Genomic DNA, 15,491 nt, shown 5'->3' on the forward strand with positions numbered 1-15,491 from the left:
GCATCTCCACTTGGAGATAGGTTTTGATACCACTATGATTTATATCTTTGTATTCTGAATCCTTTTTTACATATGTGCATAGCTCCATGAAACCACAACAAAAATGTTCAAGAAGTCAAAAGACTAAATAAAACTCTCTGATGAAGCAATTTAAGGTAAAAAATCCCTTCCTTTTTCTTTAATATATCCTAAGAACAGAAGTAAAAGAAAAGCATTCATTTGCTTTTCTTACCCTGCGTGTGGGATCTGGAATAGGCAAAAATATATATTACAAAGAATTCTACTCTTTAATCTGCAGAGGAAAGGCAATGGAAATGATGCATTATAAGCAGGTTTAATTTAGGAAAGCCCCATTGATCACTTGACCTGACTTCCCCCCCGCAGTGCTCCCGTATGTGTGGTGGGGTGATTAAAGATCAGGTGAAGCCATATGACGTTCATAGAGATGGCTAAGGGCTAAATGTGAACCGAGGTCACCAAACTTGTATGCATGTCATCCCATCCAACAATATTTACCAGGTTATTCTCACAGTACGTTACATTCTTCTCTGTCATATGTCTATGACAGGAACTGGCAACAGTTACGGTAACTGGGCTGGGATAGACAGATCAGGTTGTGTACCCAGTTGGCTAAGGTGCTGTGTATTACCGTGATTAGAATGTGACCTGGAAAGAGAGTTTCATTTCTATTCTCAGGCTGACCTCAGAACTTGGAGGTGATCCAGTTGCTATAAAAGTAAAGGAAAGGGAATTACTTAGGAGCAATGGATATGGACAAATCTGCACCTTCATTTGAGTAAAGGGTAGAGCTTCAAGAGTGCAAGTCACACTTTTGCCAAAGGACTGGGCATATGTCCAATGGAACAAAATGCATCAAGACCTAAGGAGAAGCCCATTCAACTTTTCCACCTCTAGGAGCATATTCCAAGGAAGCAACTAAAAATATACATAACGGGGGGCTTCCCTGGTGGCGCAGTGGTTGAGAGTCCGCCTGCTGATGCGGGGTACATGGGTTCGTGCCCCGGTCCCGGAGGACCCCACATGCCGTGGAGCGGCTGGGCCCGTGAGCCATGGCCGCTGAGCCTGCGTATCCGGAGCCTGTGCTCCGCAATGGGAGAGGCCACAGCAGTGAGAGGCCCACGTACTGCAAAAGAAAAAAAAAATATATATATATATGTATGTATGTGTATATATATATATATATATATACACACACACACACACACACACACAACAGGAACTTCAGAAGCCATGATGGAAAGATGAACAGATTTGACTACAGAATATTTAAAGTTAAAAAAATGAACAGCATACTTGGAGAAAATACTTTCAAAGTATATAACAGACAAATGATTTTTTAAGAAATGGCTATTTCAACACAGAACAAAATAGACATGATCTGTTCCCTCATGGAAGTTTTAGACTTGTGGGGGAAACAGGCATTACAAAAGCAAATGGACAATGAGGGTTATGAAGAAAATTCATATGAAGAATATAATTGGATATCACTACCTTAGATTTGTGGGCAAGGAATGTCTCTCTGAGAAAGTAACAATTATAAGAGGTGGAGCAGCCTTCCATTGGGGCATGAGAAGGGAATATTGGTGAAAGCATGTTGGTGAAGAGATTGAGGAAAGCAAGGCCTCAATCAGTATTTGGTCTCTGATGTTTCTTATAACTGGTGCTTTTAGAGGATACTAGGTATCAGGAGTTGGACTGGATGCCTTGGTGGGTGCAAAACCATTTTCTCTCAAGTATCGCATACTAATAGTGGGTCATAGAAAACAATGGTCAATTTTTTTTTAATTTATGGGACTTCTGTTTAATCCCCAAAGCAAAAAAATTACAATCAATGCACTAGAAAACAGTTCATAAAAGAGATTTGATCAATGTGTCAAGCTGGTGGTGATGCTAACAGGGCTCAGGCGTGTTTGGAGGAAGAGCTATGTTGGAGGTCAGGGAATGCTTTCTCTGAGGGTTGGCTTTTGAGACAACCTTAGAAAGATGAGGAAGTTTTTGGCAAATTACTGGTAGACAATGTGGAAGGATGTCTAAGCCAGAGAAAAAGCACAGATGTACAAGCTAAGGATATAGTAGAGAAATAATGACTAGTTTACCAAAGTGGGGAGGAAATGCAACATTGGGTTATATCATGAAAGCCTTAAATGCTGGTATGAGGACTTTGCTATTCCTGGAGTAGGCAACATGGAACTGTTGAAGTCTTTTAGGCAACAAGCAATGAGCTCCCTGCACAAATTTGTTAGCAGCTAAACAATTCAATGCAACTAAACTTCACTGACCACCTATTATGTACCAGGCACTATGATAAGTGCTGGGGACATAAAAATGAAAATGGCGTAGTTCCTTTCTTCAAGGATTAGAGAAAGACATGTAAATACAGTAAGTCCCCTACATACGAACGAGTACCGTTCTAAGAGCATGTTCGTAAGTCCAGTTTGTTGGTAAGTCCAAAAAAGTTACCTAGGTACCCAACTAACACAGTCATCTATATAGTACTGTACTGTAATAGGTTTATAATACTTTTCACACAAATAACATAAACCCAAAAAATAAAACAGTTTCAATCTTACAGTACAGTACCTTGAAAAGTACAGTAGTACAGTACAGCAGCTGGCATACAGGGGCTGGCATCGAGTGAACAGGGAAGAAGAGTTACTGACTGGAAGAGGGAAAGGACGTGGGAGATGGTAGAGCTGAAGGATTGTCAGCAACAGGAGACAGAGGGCAAGCTGCAGTTTCACTCACACCTGACGTGATTGGACATGCGAACGCACATTTGCATCTTTGAAAGTTTGCAACTTGAAGATTCATATGTAGGGGACTTACTGAATCTAAAGAAAAAAATAGCCTGATGCATATAAAGTGTGTGTTGGAGTTGGGGGAAGAGCAAGCAGTCAGCAAAGACTTTCCTAGAAGAGGTGACACATCTGAGTTATAAAGGTAAAATAGAAGTCCACAGGTAAAGAGGAAAGATATTGGGGCAATGGAGAAAGGAAATGAAAAGGGCCATTTGTTGGTAAAATCTCTAGGCTCTGTCAAATCTGAGAAGGAAGAATGAAAACACCGTTCTCTGATGTTCTAAGCCTGTGCTACTGGGAGGGGGTGATTTCAGCAATAGAAGCAAGAAGTCAGAAGGGTCAGGAGGAAAGGATAGGTTGACTGAGGAGGGAGGAACACAAATGATGAATTTGGGAACACTTTAACGGGAAACCACAGGCGCGGCTGTAATTACTGGTGAAGGGAAGATGAGAACTCAAAGGCTATTAAGCCACTGCAGAGAAGTGAAGGTAGGTGAGTAAGAGCCTCTCCCCACTTTCTTTACACAGGGCTCCCCTCTACTATTAGCCTACAGCCATGTCTCACTTTTTTCTGTGTACAGTATTTCCTTCTGGAGCAGCCCTTGGTTTCATTCTTGGCCTCCCTACACTTATCAAGGTCAAAATCCCTCCCTTAACTAAAGCAACACCGAAGCAAAAGTGTTCTTCTTATTACTCTTTTTTTTTTCTTTCCATCTGTAGCTCCAATGTTATCAGAAAAAAAAGCAAGTGAATCCTGAAGCTAACACATCTTGACTTTACACTGGAAAACAAGAATTTTGCCTCAGCTCCAAATACAGGCTTAGAGTTCATTTCCCCCCAGAAACTTCTCAGTTGTGTTTAATGTTTGCATTTACAAAAAAATAAGAGGTGAGCAAAGGAAATAAAAAATTAACTAAAGAAAAAAAAACAGACATGTGGAAACATTCTGAGACTAATGAATGAGTAGGAAAATAAAAAGTCATAAGATAGGGCTTCCCTGGTGGCGCAGTGGTTGAGAGTCCGCCTGCCAATGCAGGGGACACGGGTTTGTGCCCCGGTCCGGGAAGATCCCACATGCCGCAGAGCAGCTGGGCCCGTGAGCCATGGCCACTGAGCCTGCGCGTCCGGAGCCTGTGCTCTGCAACGGGAGAGGCCACAACAGTGAGAGGCCTGCGTACCAAAAAAAAAAAAGTAATAAGATGAGACATCATTGTTCTCCCGTCAGGCTGGCAAATAAAAAATGCTGATAACATCTGATGTTGGCAAGTCCTGGGGAAATGAACGCTCTCCTGTGCTATTTGTGGAAGTGTAAAGTTGGCAATATTTTTTGGAAGGCAATTGGCAGAATCTATAAAAATTTTAAGGAGAGTTACCTCTGTTTCAGCCATTCCACTTCTAGAAACTTATCCTACAGTTTTACTAACAGAGAGCATAAAGATTAATGTACAAGATTGTTCATTGCAGTTTACCTGTAAGAACAAAAATTTGAAAACAAATCAACTTGTCTACTCATGGGGGAATGGATAAATAAATAACACCCATGAACTAAAATACTTGCTATTAGTTGCAAGGTGTGCAGTTAGCTGACAGCATTCAGCTGCAGCACCTTTGGGATCCACATAGTATAGGAATCAGTGCTACACTTTTCCCCTGTAAGCCCCTGTGACGGATAAGCACCTAGGGCTGGCCATTTCTTCTCAATGTGGGACTTTGCTAATGGGAATCCTTTGCTCTGAGGACCTCTCAGGGTTGGCCGTGGTTTTGTCAGACTTGCATCATGGTCTGAGTCTGTCCCTGCTCAGTTCTGCTTCCCATGTCCCCTTTTCTTTCACAAGTGCCATATATGCACCACAATCTAAAAACTTTCCCTACCCAGTACTGCTTCCTCCCCCTTAGCCTTTCAGGCTACCCATCAGCCAGCCCAGTTGGGGGTGCTGGAGCAAACATTTCCCATTAGGAGAGTCCTAGGGATAGAATAATTTCTCTGGTCCTTGAGTGTATAACTGGGATTTACATACTTGGCAGTTGGCATCTGGAAAATTCCACAGTAAGTCCTTGGCCTATGGGGTTAGAACTGTCAAAGTGGGGGAAAGCCAAGTATAAGCTTCTGAAACAAATACGAAACAACATGGTATCCTGGTGGGATTGACAGAGATTACTTCCATTCTTATAAGTATCTTAAGGGTGGTGGTTCCATCATATCTCCACTGAATTCATCTGTGGAAACTGGATGGTTCTTTGAGAATGGTTATAGACTACTGTAAACCAATGGAGTAGCATCCCTGATGGAAACTGCTGTGCTGGATGTGGTACTTTTTCTAGAGCAGATTAATATGGTCCCAGGCACATGTTATATAGTCACAGATTTGGTGAGTGTATGTTTTTGTTTCTACAAAAACAAACAGACAAAAATACCCAAAACCTCTTGCACTCTTGTCCCAGAGGACCTATACTGACATTGTCTATATATTGGAAAATTGTCCTCTATATTTGGCTAATTGTAAAAAGCATGTCTCAGACTAATATGTATATAGTATGATCCAATTTTTATTTAAGAAAGAAAGAAAAAATAATAAAAACTGAATATTTGAATATGGCTTCTTATATGCATGTAAAGGGTCTGGGAGGGAATAACACCAAACAGTCATGGTATTGGGGGTGTGTGGAAGGAGAAACTCTCACTTCTTCCTTTATACTCCATATTATGTTCTCCACGATGCATGGCTTTGTGCTTTATACACTAAAGTGATAGTTCTTGGCCAAATGAACAGTGTATAAAATAACACCACTCTGGGAAAGGTTGTTCCCTGTCACTTGTTAGCCCTTACATTTTTCTTCTCCTACGGGATTTGGGGATGAAGCAACAGTGGATTGAAGCAGCTGGGAACTAGACCACTGCTATTTCTAACTATGCTACTGCCAATTCCAGTGGTCCTGTGTAACTGTGTTTTGCCTGAGCGCAACAAATTGGGAGGGTGAGGTGGAGAGAGCATTTATAGAAATAAATGCTGTGCAGTGGGTGGTGATGCTCCAGCCCTGAGTATATTGGTCTACTGCAACTGATCTGAAAGGTAGAACTGGGGCTCTGGAAAGCAGTGTAATCCTAGGCAACGTCAAAAGTCATGTGGATGAATTATCTAATTCTCTGTCCTCATAGTTCCTTGAATTCTTTAATCCCAGTGACCTTCACACCTACTCTATTTCTGTTACTTATTCCCGTGACCACTTCACATATCTGATTTTTGGTCAGGACTACCTTGCCTCTGAAAATATGAATGGCCCTGATCCCAACCCACTGTCTCCTCTTTTTCCATTTGGCTTATTCCCTTGCTGTCTCTAATCCTGTCATGGCATTCATGAAGATATTCAGGTTTTCACCTTCCCTTTTGCTAACAGTATGTCATTCATCTTCTGTTTTCCATTTCTTCCCTATACACCCTAGATGCCCTGCATCATTACTTGATTCATTCTCACCTTTATCCCTTTCTTGTTCTTCTGTTGCTTCTGTCTTACTATCTCTTTACTGAGGAAAAGTCATCTTTATTTTATCTGTGAGATTTTCCCCTGTCTACCACACCATAGCACTGTAGGAGATAGTAAGCCCCCAGGCCTTCCCTAAGTCTTGTGTTCCAGGTTATATCCTACCCCCTGTCATAACACATCTCAGTGCAGGAGTGAGCCGTGGCCATCTGGTTCCACGTGGTTTAGGCTAAATGATTCCCTGGACTCTGTGTTGTACTGTTGGACCTCAGAGCCTACCTGCACCAGTTCTGCCATGCCTCAAGTCGTGATTTAACTCAGGTACCACCTGACATTTCTTCCCCTCAGTTCATCCATCTTTGCCTAGTTTCTTCTCCAGATTGTTTTTTTTGTACCTCCCTGTCTGACCTAGTCTGTCACACTCTTTGCCCTTCTTCCAAATACTTCCCTTTTGCCTTCTAGAACTCAGCATTTGTCTACAAACTTCCTATGTCACCAATTTCTTCTCTAAATATTTTTATATTCTTGCCACAACCTGAGGACATCATGTCTTATGCAACCTCTTAAGTGTAGGTGGCTTTTTTCCTTAACTCAAAGTATATTGACCTGAAGGTGAGATGAGTGTCCTCCTCTTTCCACACCTTGTTTGTTACCTCTCTGCATTCAAAACATTACTCCTCTACTCTCCTTTAAAATCACAGGACTTTTGAAGACCAGGCATCGGATAATACCACCTACTACTTTTTTATCACTGCCTTTTATGGAGTAAGTGGCTACTTCCTTGCCAGTATGATTCCTGTTATCATTCTTGTTGATTTCAACACTACTGTGAATGATCCATTTATCCTTTTACTGAAAGGATTCAGTATTCATCAGTCTGAATTCATCAGTCTCTTTGCCTTGTCAGTATCTATCTATATCCCACCTCAGCTACCCATTCCCATGAATACACCCTAGAACTTATCCTCACAAGTAATACTACCACATGTAAAATATCAAAAACTCCCTGTATACCACTTCCCATAGTCCTAGAGTATTTGACTCAGCCATCTTCTCACGTACATTACCTCAAACTCACTGAGACTCCGGTTTTGCCTTCCTTCCTTCCTCTTACGTCATCTCTCCTCCTCTTATCCAGTATGTACTCCATGGTCCAACACCATAATTATGCACTTGGGAAAACTCTTCTCTCTCTCTCTCTCTCTCTCTCTCTCTTACTAGGTGAACCAACCCTAGTTAAGCCATTTAAAATATATAGAGTGGGTACAAATTTCAGTCCACAAACGTCAGATGTGCCAGTGTTGAAATTTTCTGTAAGTCAGCTTAATGTCAATTACAAAGCTGTTTGGGTTTTTTGTTGTTTTGTTTTTAATTTTTATTGGTTGGTTTGGTTTTTGGTTGGTTTGGTTGGTTTAATTTTTATTGGTTGGTTTGGTTTTTTTTATTGGTATGGTTGCTTTACAATGTTATGTTAGCCTCAACTGCACAACAAAATGAATCAGCCATACACATACAGATATCCCCTCCCTTTTGGACTTCGCTCCCATTTAGGTTACCACAGTGCATTAGGTAGAGTTCCCTGTGCTATACAGTGTGTTCCCATCAGTTGTCTATTTTATACATAGTATCAATAAGTCTGTTTGGTTAATGGGAGATTTTACCATTCTTTCCCTCAGGGCTGCATCTATGTTCTCAGGAGCTCATACAGGCCGAGGTCTCAGGGTAGGTAGAGATCTAGTGCCTGGTGTCATCTAACCATGCTAGCTTCCAGTGAGATGTTTCTCATTATATGTGGTTCTAGATTGTTGGTTCATGTAAACTGCTACAATATCATCCCTCATTCCCATCTAAAAGACCTATTTGAGTCTGTTTCTCTCTCTTTCTCTCTCTCTCTGGCCTGTCTCTGCTCTTGGCTACATGGGCAACATTTTATCCTGCTGTTCCTGAAACATACTGGACCCTAGTCTCATACCCCATCTACCTCAGTGCCCCTCTGTTGTGACTGTACCATTTGGGGCTACAGGAAACTGTAGAAGGCTGATTCTTGCCTGGCTGCCTAATATTCCATGCAGCCATTTCTACTCCTGCTGTGTTCCTAGGGTCTTGGTGCAGAAAATGAGTTTCAAAGGCCCAGGCCTTGAAGGGATCTAGAGTATAGTGAATATGCAATAAATCACATCAAGTTTCCCACTGTTACCTCTCAAACTAGAAGAGATTCTCTGGTTTGGGGAGTACTGAAGGAAATAAAAGTTGAAGGAAACTTGACAACAGCCCAAATGAACCTTAAGAAGGAATTAGTAGATGGATCATAAAAACCACACATAGGTTTTTAGGAAAAAAGAAAACATATATCTCAATTTCTCGGATCTCCCAAACTTGTATTAAGTATTTTGGGCTTCTTCTGTGAGTCATGGTTGAGCTGTCCAAATGAGGGAGGGGGTCATGGGGTAATAAGAAATGTAGGTGGAAAACATAGATGGTTAATATTTTGAATATTATATGCACAAACATATACATAAACATATGTATAAAGAAAATAGCCCAGAAGGTCCATAATAGTTATTTTTGGGTGGTAAAATTATCAGTATTTATGTTTGCTTTTTTGTGCTTTTCCAAATGTTAAGCAATGAAACATGTGTTACTTCTTAATTATGTTATTTCGAAAGTTGAAATAAAAACATATGTAGCAAAAAAACAGGCGGAAGAATTTGGCAGAGATCTGTTAAAATAGGCTTTCGACGAAATTGGAAGGCAGGATCATGACAGGGAATTGGGTTAATCGCTCTCCTGCCTTCTACTAACCCCTTGGGCATACCAAGAGGCTTGGAGGCTCCACACCTGAGAAGCCCGAATTCAGCTCTTTCTCTCCCTTATCCTTCCTGCCCTTTGTCACCTGTAGACTGGTATCGAGCTACTGTCAGCTGAAACTTTGCTTCTGGTTCTGTGACTTGTTCCTTTTCTCTGATTGCTGATCATTGCCTACATTTCCTGAGATTATCACCAAACAGGATATTTCTTTTCCCCTCCCCCTACCCCTAACAGAGTCCAAATAGAAAGAAATCTCTTACTTGGAAAACTCCAAGTTTTGCCAAGGTCCAGCCTTGGTTTGTGTAGCACTGCCTGGCTGCCTTAGACAACCTTTTAGTGGTGTTCCAGATAATAAAAGGACACAATCAGGCATCAGGTCATCTGGAAGACAAATTTTAGAGGTCACTTCCTTTTGTCATTTCTTTGCTTATCCCAGTGTAGGGGATGGTCAACACTGTATAAACACCCCACTGGATATCCACTTAAAAATGGGAAAATTTTGTCATTTACACGATAATTCCATACTACCTGATTAATTCAATCAATTCATGTGTACTGGCCTATTAGTATACGCAATGCATTAATATAGCATTGCAATGCTATGTGCTTAGCAGTAAAAAGACATACCCAGATGTTATACTAAAATTTTCTGTTTGTTTGAAAATGCCAATTTAAGCAAGTACATATTGTGCAAGTGGTTAGTCCCTCCCTCTCCAACTGTAGCTGACACCACCAATTGTAGATCATAACATTCTTTCCTATTTGGTCTGGTTTGGCTTCAGGATTCTTTCCGACACAGCACTCCAGAGATCAGAGAAGCAGTGAATCAGGTTTGAGAGATACAACCCCTTGTTATTCCTGGGCTAGGGATCCAAGCGGCCTCCACGTTTCAGCCTCCCTGCCTCTACCCTTCCATTTCCATTTGGAAGGACTGTCCTTTAGTTAGACTGTCAAAGACAAATACAAAAAGCATTCGTTTAATCCAGCACTTTCACTTGCAGAGGAAAAACTGAGGCAGAGGGGACATTAAGTCACCTAAGTCACATAGATAGTAGGAAATACGAGTTTTCTAAATCTCAGTTTAAACGGAAATCTTTGCCATGCTATTCTGGGGCTTGGCAATTTTAAGATTTTTTTTCACAAGAGCCTTTCTGACCTTTTAGAACTAAGAATGCCTGTTTGCTCTCCTGATCCAAACCAGACACCTGTGTGAAACTGAATTTGAGGGGAAAGAAAACCCCAAACATGCTGGAAACTCAACAGCTTGTTTCTTCGAGGACACTGATTTTTTTTTCTGGTGTCCTCTTATATGTAGGGTATAGGTTAGACTTTGCCAGAGAGGAAATTAGACCATGTTTAGCTTTAACAGTAATCACACAGACACATACTCCTTTCCCCTTTCAGTCCTTCCCTTTTGAAAATAAACTTGAGGATTTGACAATGCTGAGTTTGAGCAACCTGGTTATGTTATGTTCTTGGTTGATGAAGGACCTTGCCGTGTTTCAGTAGTCAGTGCTGAATCCAAAAAGGACACTTTGCTCTTTCTTTCACCCCTTCCACAGTAGGGTTCTCCCACCTCTGCTTTCAACAGATGGGTACCTCAAAATGTACTGTGTATTGGAGCAAAGGGATCATTTTCCTTTGCTAGGGTATGAATTCATAAATTAATTTCTTGTTTAAAAATAAAGTTACTCTGCCATGCACAGTTTTCATCAGTATCGTGTTTGGAGGAAAGCACCTAGGCCATCCTAGAGAAGCTAAGCCGATGCTGGGCCTCTTGCTGGCAGGCTAACTGGGTGAAAGGTCGGTCCCACACTCACAGCCTGAGCTGCCCTCGCCTGGCAGTGGAATCAACAAAGGAAGTTTAGTAGGTGAAGGGTCACCGCTGTGGACTGCAGTCACTTTCCATGCGTCATTCTCAGGCATCTAGTTTCTGTTCAGGGAAATAAAGCTCAGTAGGGAAAAGGTCAACAGACCAGAGGCGGCTCTGTAATAACCCACTCCTGCTGTGATGCTGTGTCCAAGGCAAGAGGCCAAGTGCTCAGGCCTCCTGGCCTTTAGGAATTCTGCTGCTCAAGTGGAAAAATAGAGATTGTAAAGTGCTTTAAAGACCATCCTGTACCAAATGTGGCAAACTGATACACAGCCTACTGACTGGCTAATTCATATTATGTAAAATAACTTTATAAGAAGAGATTCTTTTAAAAAGTATACTGCAATAAAGGAACTTACGGTTTTCTTATTAGCTGCTCTAGACCACAGCAATGGGTCCTGATCCTGGCCACACATTAAAATCACCCGGAGAGCTTTTACAAATGACTGATGCTCAGTACCAGTTGAATCAGAATCTCTAGCTGGGGTGCCCAGCCATCTTAATTTTTATAGAGTATATCTAATGTGCAGCATCGCTTTAGAATCTTAAAAACATGGCCATTTGAAATGACTCCAGATAAGGAGAGAAGTTCTCCACGTTCTAGAGCAGTGCTTTTTAGATTGTGGGTCATGACCAATCAGTGGGTCATGAAATCAGTTTAGTGGGTCATAACCAGCATTAAAATGAAATCGAATAAAGAAAAACAGCATGCTTGTGATAAGAGAAATAGTGGGGGGATGAAACTTTTGTTTCCGATCTATCTGGGTCATGATATGAGAAGACCAGTATTCTAGAGTCTAGGAATAAAAGCTTTGCTGCCTTGAGCCTCCGCAGAATTGTTCTGATTCGAAGCAGTTGTTGTTTTAAGTAGTTTTGTTGATTCCACAGGGTATTGTGGCTGTGAGTTGGGAAGCCTGCCATGATATTATTTTCAAAAGCGCTGTGCAGTGTTCCTCCCACATGGTTCCCAGAGTTAGTTCAGTATGAACATTTACTCTTGAAACATTACAAATGTAAAGGGAGGTCATGACCAAGATCTCAAGGTGAATTAATGATAAATTTGAATGAGAAAGAAATTGGTTGCTTACAAGTCTGGATGGAACCTTGCCAGTGTGAGCTCCACTCTAAGAAAACCAATCTGGGTAAGACACAGCCATGATAGTCCTTCTGACCTGTGGTATTATGGGGTGGTCACAGGCTGTCACTGACCATGTCTAGAATCAGCCAAATCGTAGGATTCATACTCTGAGAGGAAGGGGTGTCTCCACTGGAGACGATGAGTAACACAATAGAGGATGGTTAAGTTGCTATTAGAGAGCAAACCCAGAAATTGTATGGAGAAAATAGGAATAGTGATGAGGGGTTCGTTCCAGTTTTGGGGCCTCTTTCCCTGTTAATGTCCTTTTTTCTTCTTTCTGATTTTTCTTTTGAGTTTCTTTTAAGTGAGTGCTTCTGGTTATGCTACTTCCTTGTCTGCTAGTGGACACTATGTTTCAGGATGGTAGCAGTTAGAGAATCTATACCCTACATCAATTTGAAAGGAAGTGGGAGGCCACAGTGTTACTAGATGTATACATGAAATCTCTGAATGACTGAGGTGTCCACTTTTTATCTTGATATTTTGACACAATATTTCAGGAAACTCTTTTCTTCTGCTTCTGTATTGAGGAGGAAGAATTAATATAATATACTCTGTCCTTCAGAGAAACCTAAGTGTTTGATTCACTAGTTTCAATATTTTGATTTATGAAAGAATTGCTGAAAACCAATGACTAGTAGTGTTTACCCTTCTTTCTTAAGAACAGAGGATTTGCTATGTTCCTGCAACCAAAGGAATAATTAAAGCTAATTTCTCCGTGGACCTTGGAAAAATTGGCAACAAATAATGGATTTGTCCATCAAAAAATGTTTAAAGCAAACATCTTATCAGTCAGTGATCAGCTACAAATCCATTTAAGGCAGAACCAGACCAGCGATTTTTCTCATTAAAGTAGTGTTTAAACTGTTGTTTCCAGATGACATAGGAGACACAACAGACAAACAACACCTGCAAGAAGAATTGGTGAAGTACTGACTTCTCATCAGTCAAAAAGTTTACTAAGCAGATGAAAAGTAACTTGCCTTCACAGTGACATTTTCCTAGTCTTGTTTGTAGTCAAAGGCATTGTTCTTCCTTAAACAGTCAAACTTTAATTACTGGAAAAGGTTAGCATCAAAACCAAGAACATGTTGGTAAATTAGAGGTCACATCAGAAAAATAAATTCAGTTAGGTTTGAATGAATTTTTCATCTTGTCCCCACCTCCCTCCTTAACCTCCTCTCCCTTACCCACATGATCACACTTTCCTGTGTTCACATTAATTCTGTTAACACCAATGAGTGGATATTTCAACACAACAATATTTTGATCTCAGTAAATTTTACAATTCTGTCACTAACTGAGATGGTTCAGTTGAAAAAGGAGGCAGTATTTTATAACAAAGAACGGTGGGTTGAAGTCACGGGGATCCTGTGTTCATTTCTTTTGATACTCACTGAGAGCCCCTCAAAAAAATCATTTGATCTCTCTAGATGAGTTTCCATGTTGGTAAAGGTCAAGAGTTGTTGTAGATGACCTCTAATGTTCATTGCACTCTTGTTTGCCCATTATCACTTTTAAAATTCTCACTGAATGAGTCTGAGTAATTGCTGCCTTTCCCACATTGAGAAAAAAATCTTTGGCAAGTATTCAATTAGTATAAACTCCTTTTCTAAGCAGAGGCATTCTGACATTGTCTGGGACCGACAACCATCTCATTGCTGCTAGTTCTGTTCTCTGGAATATCTCAAAATAAATCCAGCCAGGGCTAGGCACAGGATTTTGGTCCGGCTCATTGAATGTTCTGTAATGGGGTTTTGAATCTTGAGCGAGGCTGCATCTGCAAGGACACAGGGGCAGGTCCTGCTCATCCATCATTACTGCTAGGGGCACAGGTGTGAGGACCGGATTTCTTCTGGGTGTAACCCCGGTGGGGCTTCTGGCTGCCCCATCCCAGAGCTCCCTCCATCTTTTCTGAACCTGATCCTCCCATGTCCTGTGGATTTTGTGGACACATTTCCATTCTGATTAAGACAGTCCTGGTTAGGTACAATCAGAGCTTTTAAAAATAGGTCTAGAAGCTGGCAATCAAGATGCTTGAGTGACTTTCCATGAAATTTCTCCCCATATTTGGAGGCAAATACCATTCTGCCTGTGTTTTCTTTTCCCCAGAATTTGGGCACTCTTTCTTTGACATTCCTGGTTCTTTCACCATCTTGTAGATCGACAGTGGTACTCACCTACAATGGTTCTCTTATTCTAAACACCATTCTCTTAATTGTGTAGACTAAGGTTGAATTAGCATTTGATGCCACAACATTATACTTTTGGTTGAGTTTATTGCCAACTAAAACTCCAAAATTTGCTTCCCTCTGTCCCCCACAAAACATGTATACACTTAATTGATTTTTCAAACTCGACAGTTTTTTAAAAAAATTTCATCAATCTTGCCTGTCCAGATCTCAGTGAATTCAAATTCCGTAGTATTGACTATCTTTTTTTTTTTTTTTTGCGATACGCGGACCTCTCACTGTTGTGGCCTCTCCCATTGCGGAGCACAGGCTCCGGACACGCAGGCTCAGCGGCCATGGTCACGGTCCCAGCCGCTCCGCGGCATGTGGGATCCTCCAGGACGGGGGCACGAACCCGTGTCCCCTGCATTGGCAGGCGGACTCTCAACCACTGCGCCACCAGGGAAGCCCAGTATTGACTATCTTTAAAAAGAAAACTAGTTTGTGTTATCTGAAAATTTGACAATCCTGTATTTGCCATTTGGCTAAGTTGCTTATGAGGAAGATAGAGGCAAGGACCAAGCTCTTTGGAAGAACCCTAGAAAACTGTTTTTGGAAGAAAATAGAATACCAATTTTGCAAGATGCAGCTGAAAATAGAGTACCATGCTCAAATACATGTGGAAAATGCTACATACTAAAATGCTCTTTTGAGACTTAAAATACATATTGGTGATTAAAATCTCCAAGAAACATCCCTCCAGATTGACATTGATCAATGGATTTAGCATTTCCCAAACTGTGTTCCAGTAGATCTTCCTTGATAAAATAAGAAGGGCTGGCATAAATAAATACTTATTTACTTTAGGACTTTCAGAACCATATTTATGGTATTGTTATAATGTGAATCTATAGAATATTCAGTCTTTCTGCAATTTACTGGACTACAGAGACTTCTTCACAGAGCATCTTTCAAGACTGGTAAGGTAGGAATTCCCTGGTGGCACAGTGGTTAAGAATCTGTCTGCCAATGCGGGGGACACGGGTTCGATCCCTGGTTGGGGAAGATCCCACATGCTGCGGAGCAACTAAGCCTGTGTGCCACAACTACTGAGCCTGTGCTCTAGAGCCCATGAGCCACAACTACTGAGGCCGTGTGCCACAGCTACTGAAGCCCAGGCGCCTAGAGTCCATGCTCCTCAA

Source organism: Grampus griseus, assembly GCF_964374135.1.
Source record: "Grampus griseus genome assembly, chromosome: 9".
NCBI lineage: Eukaryota > Metazoa > Chordata > Mammalia > Artiodactyla > Delphinidae > Grampus > Grampus griseus.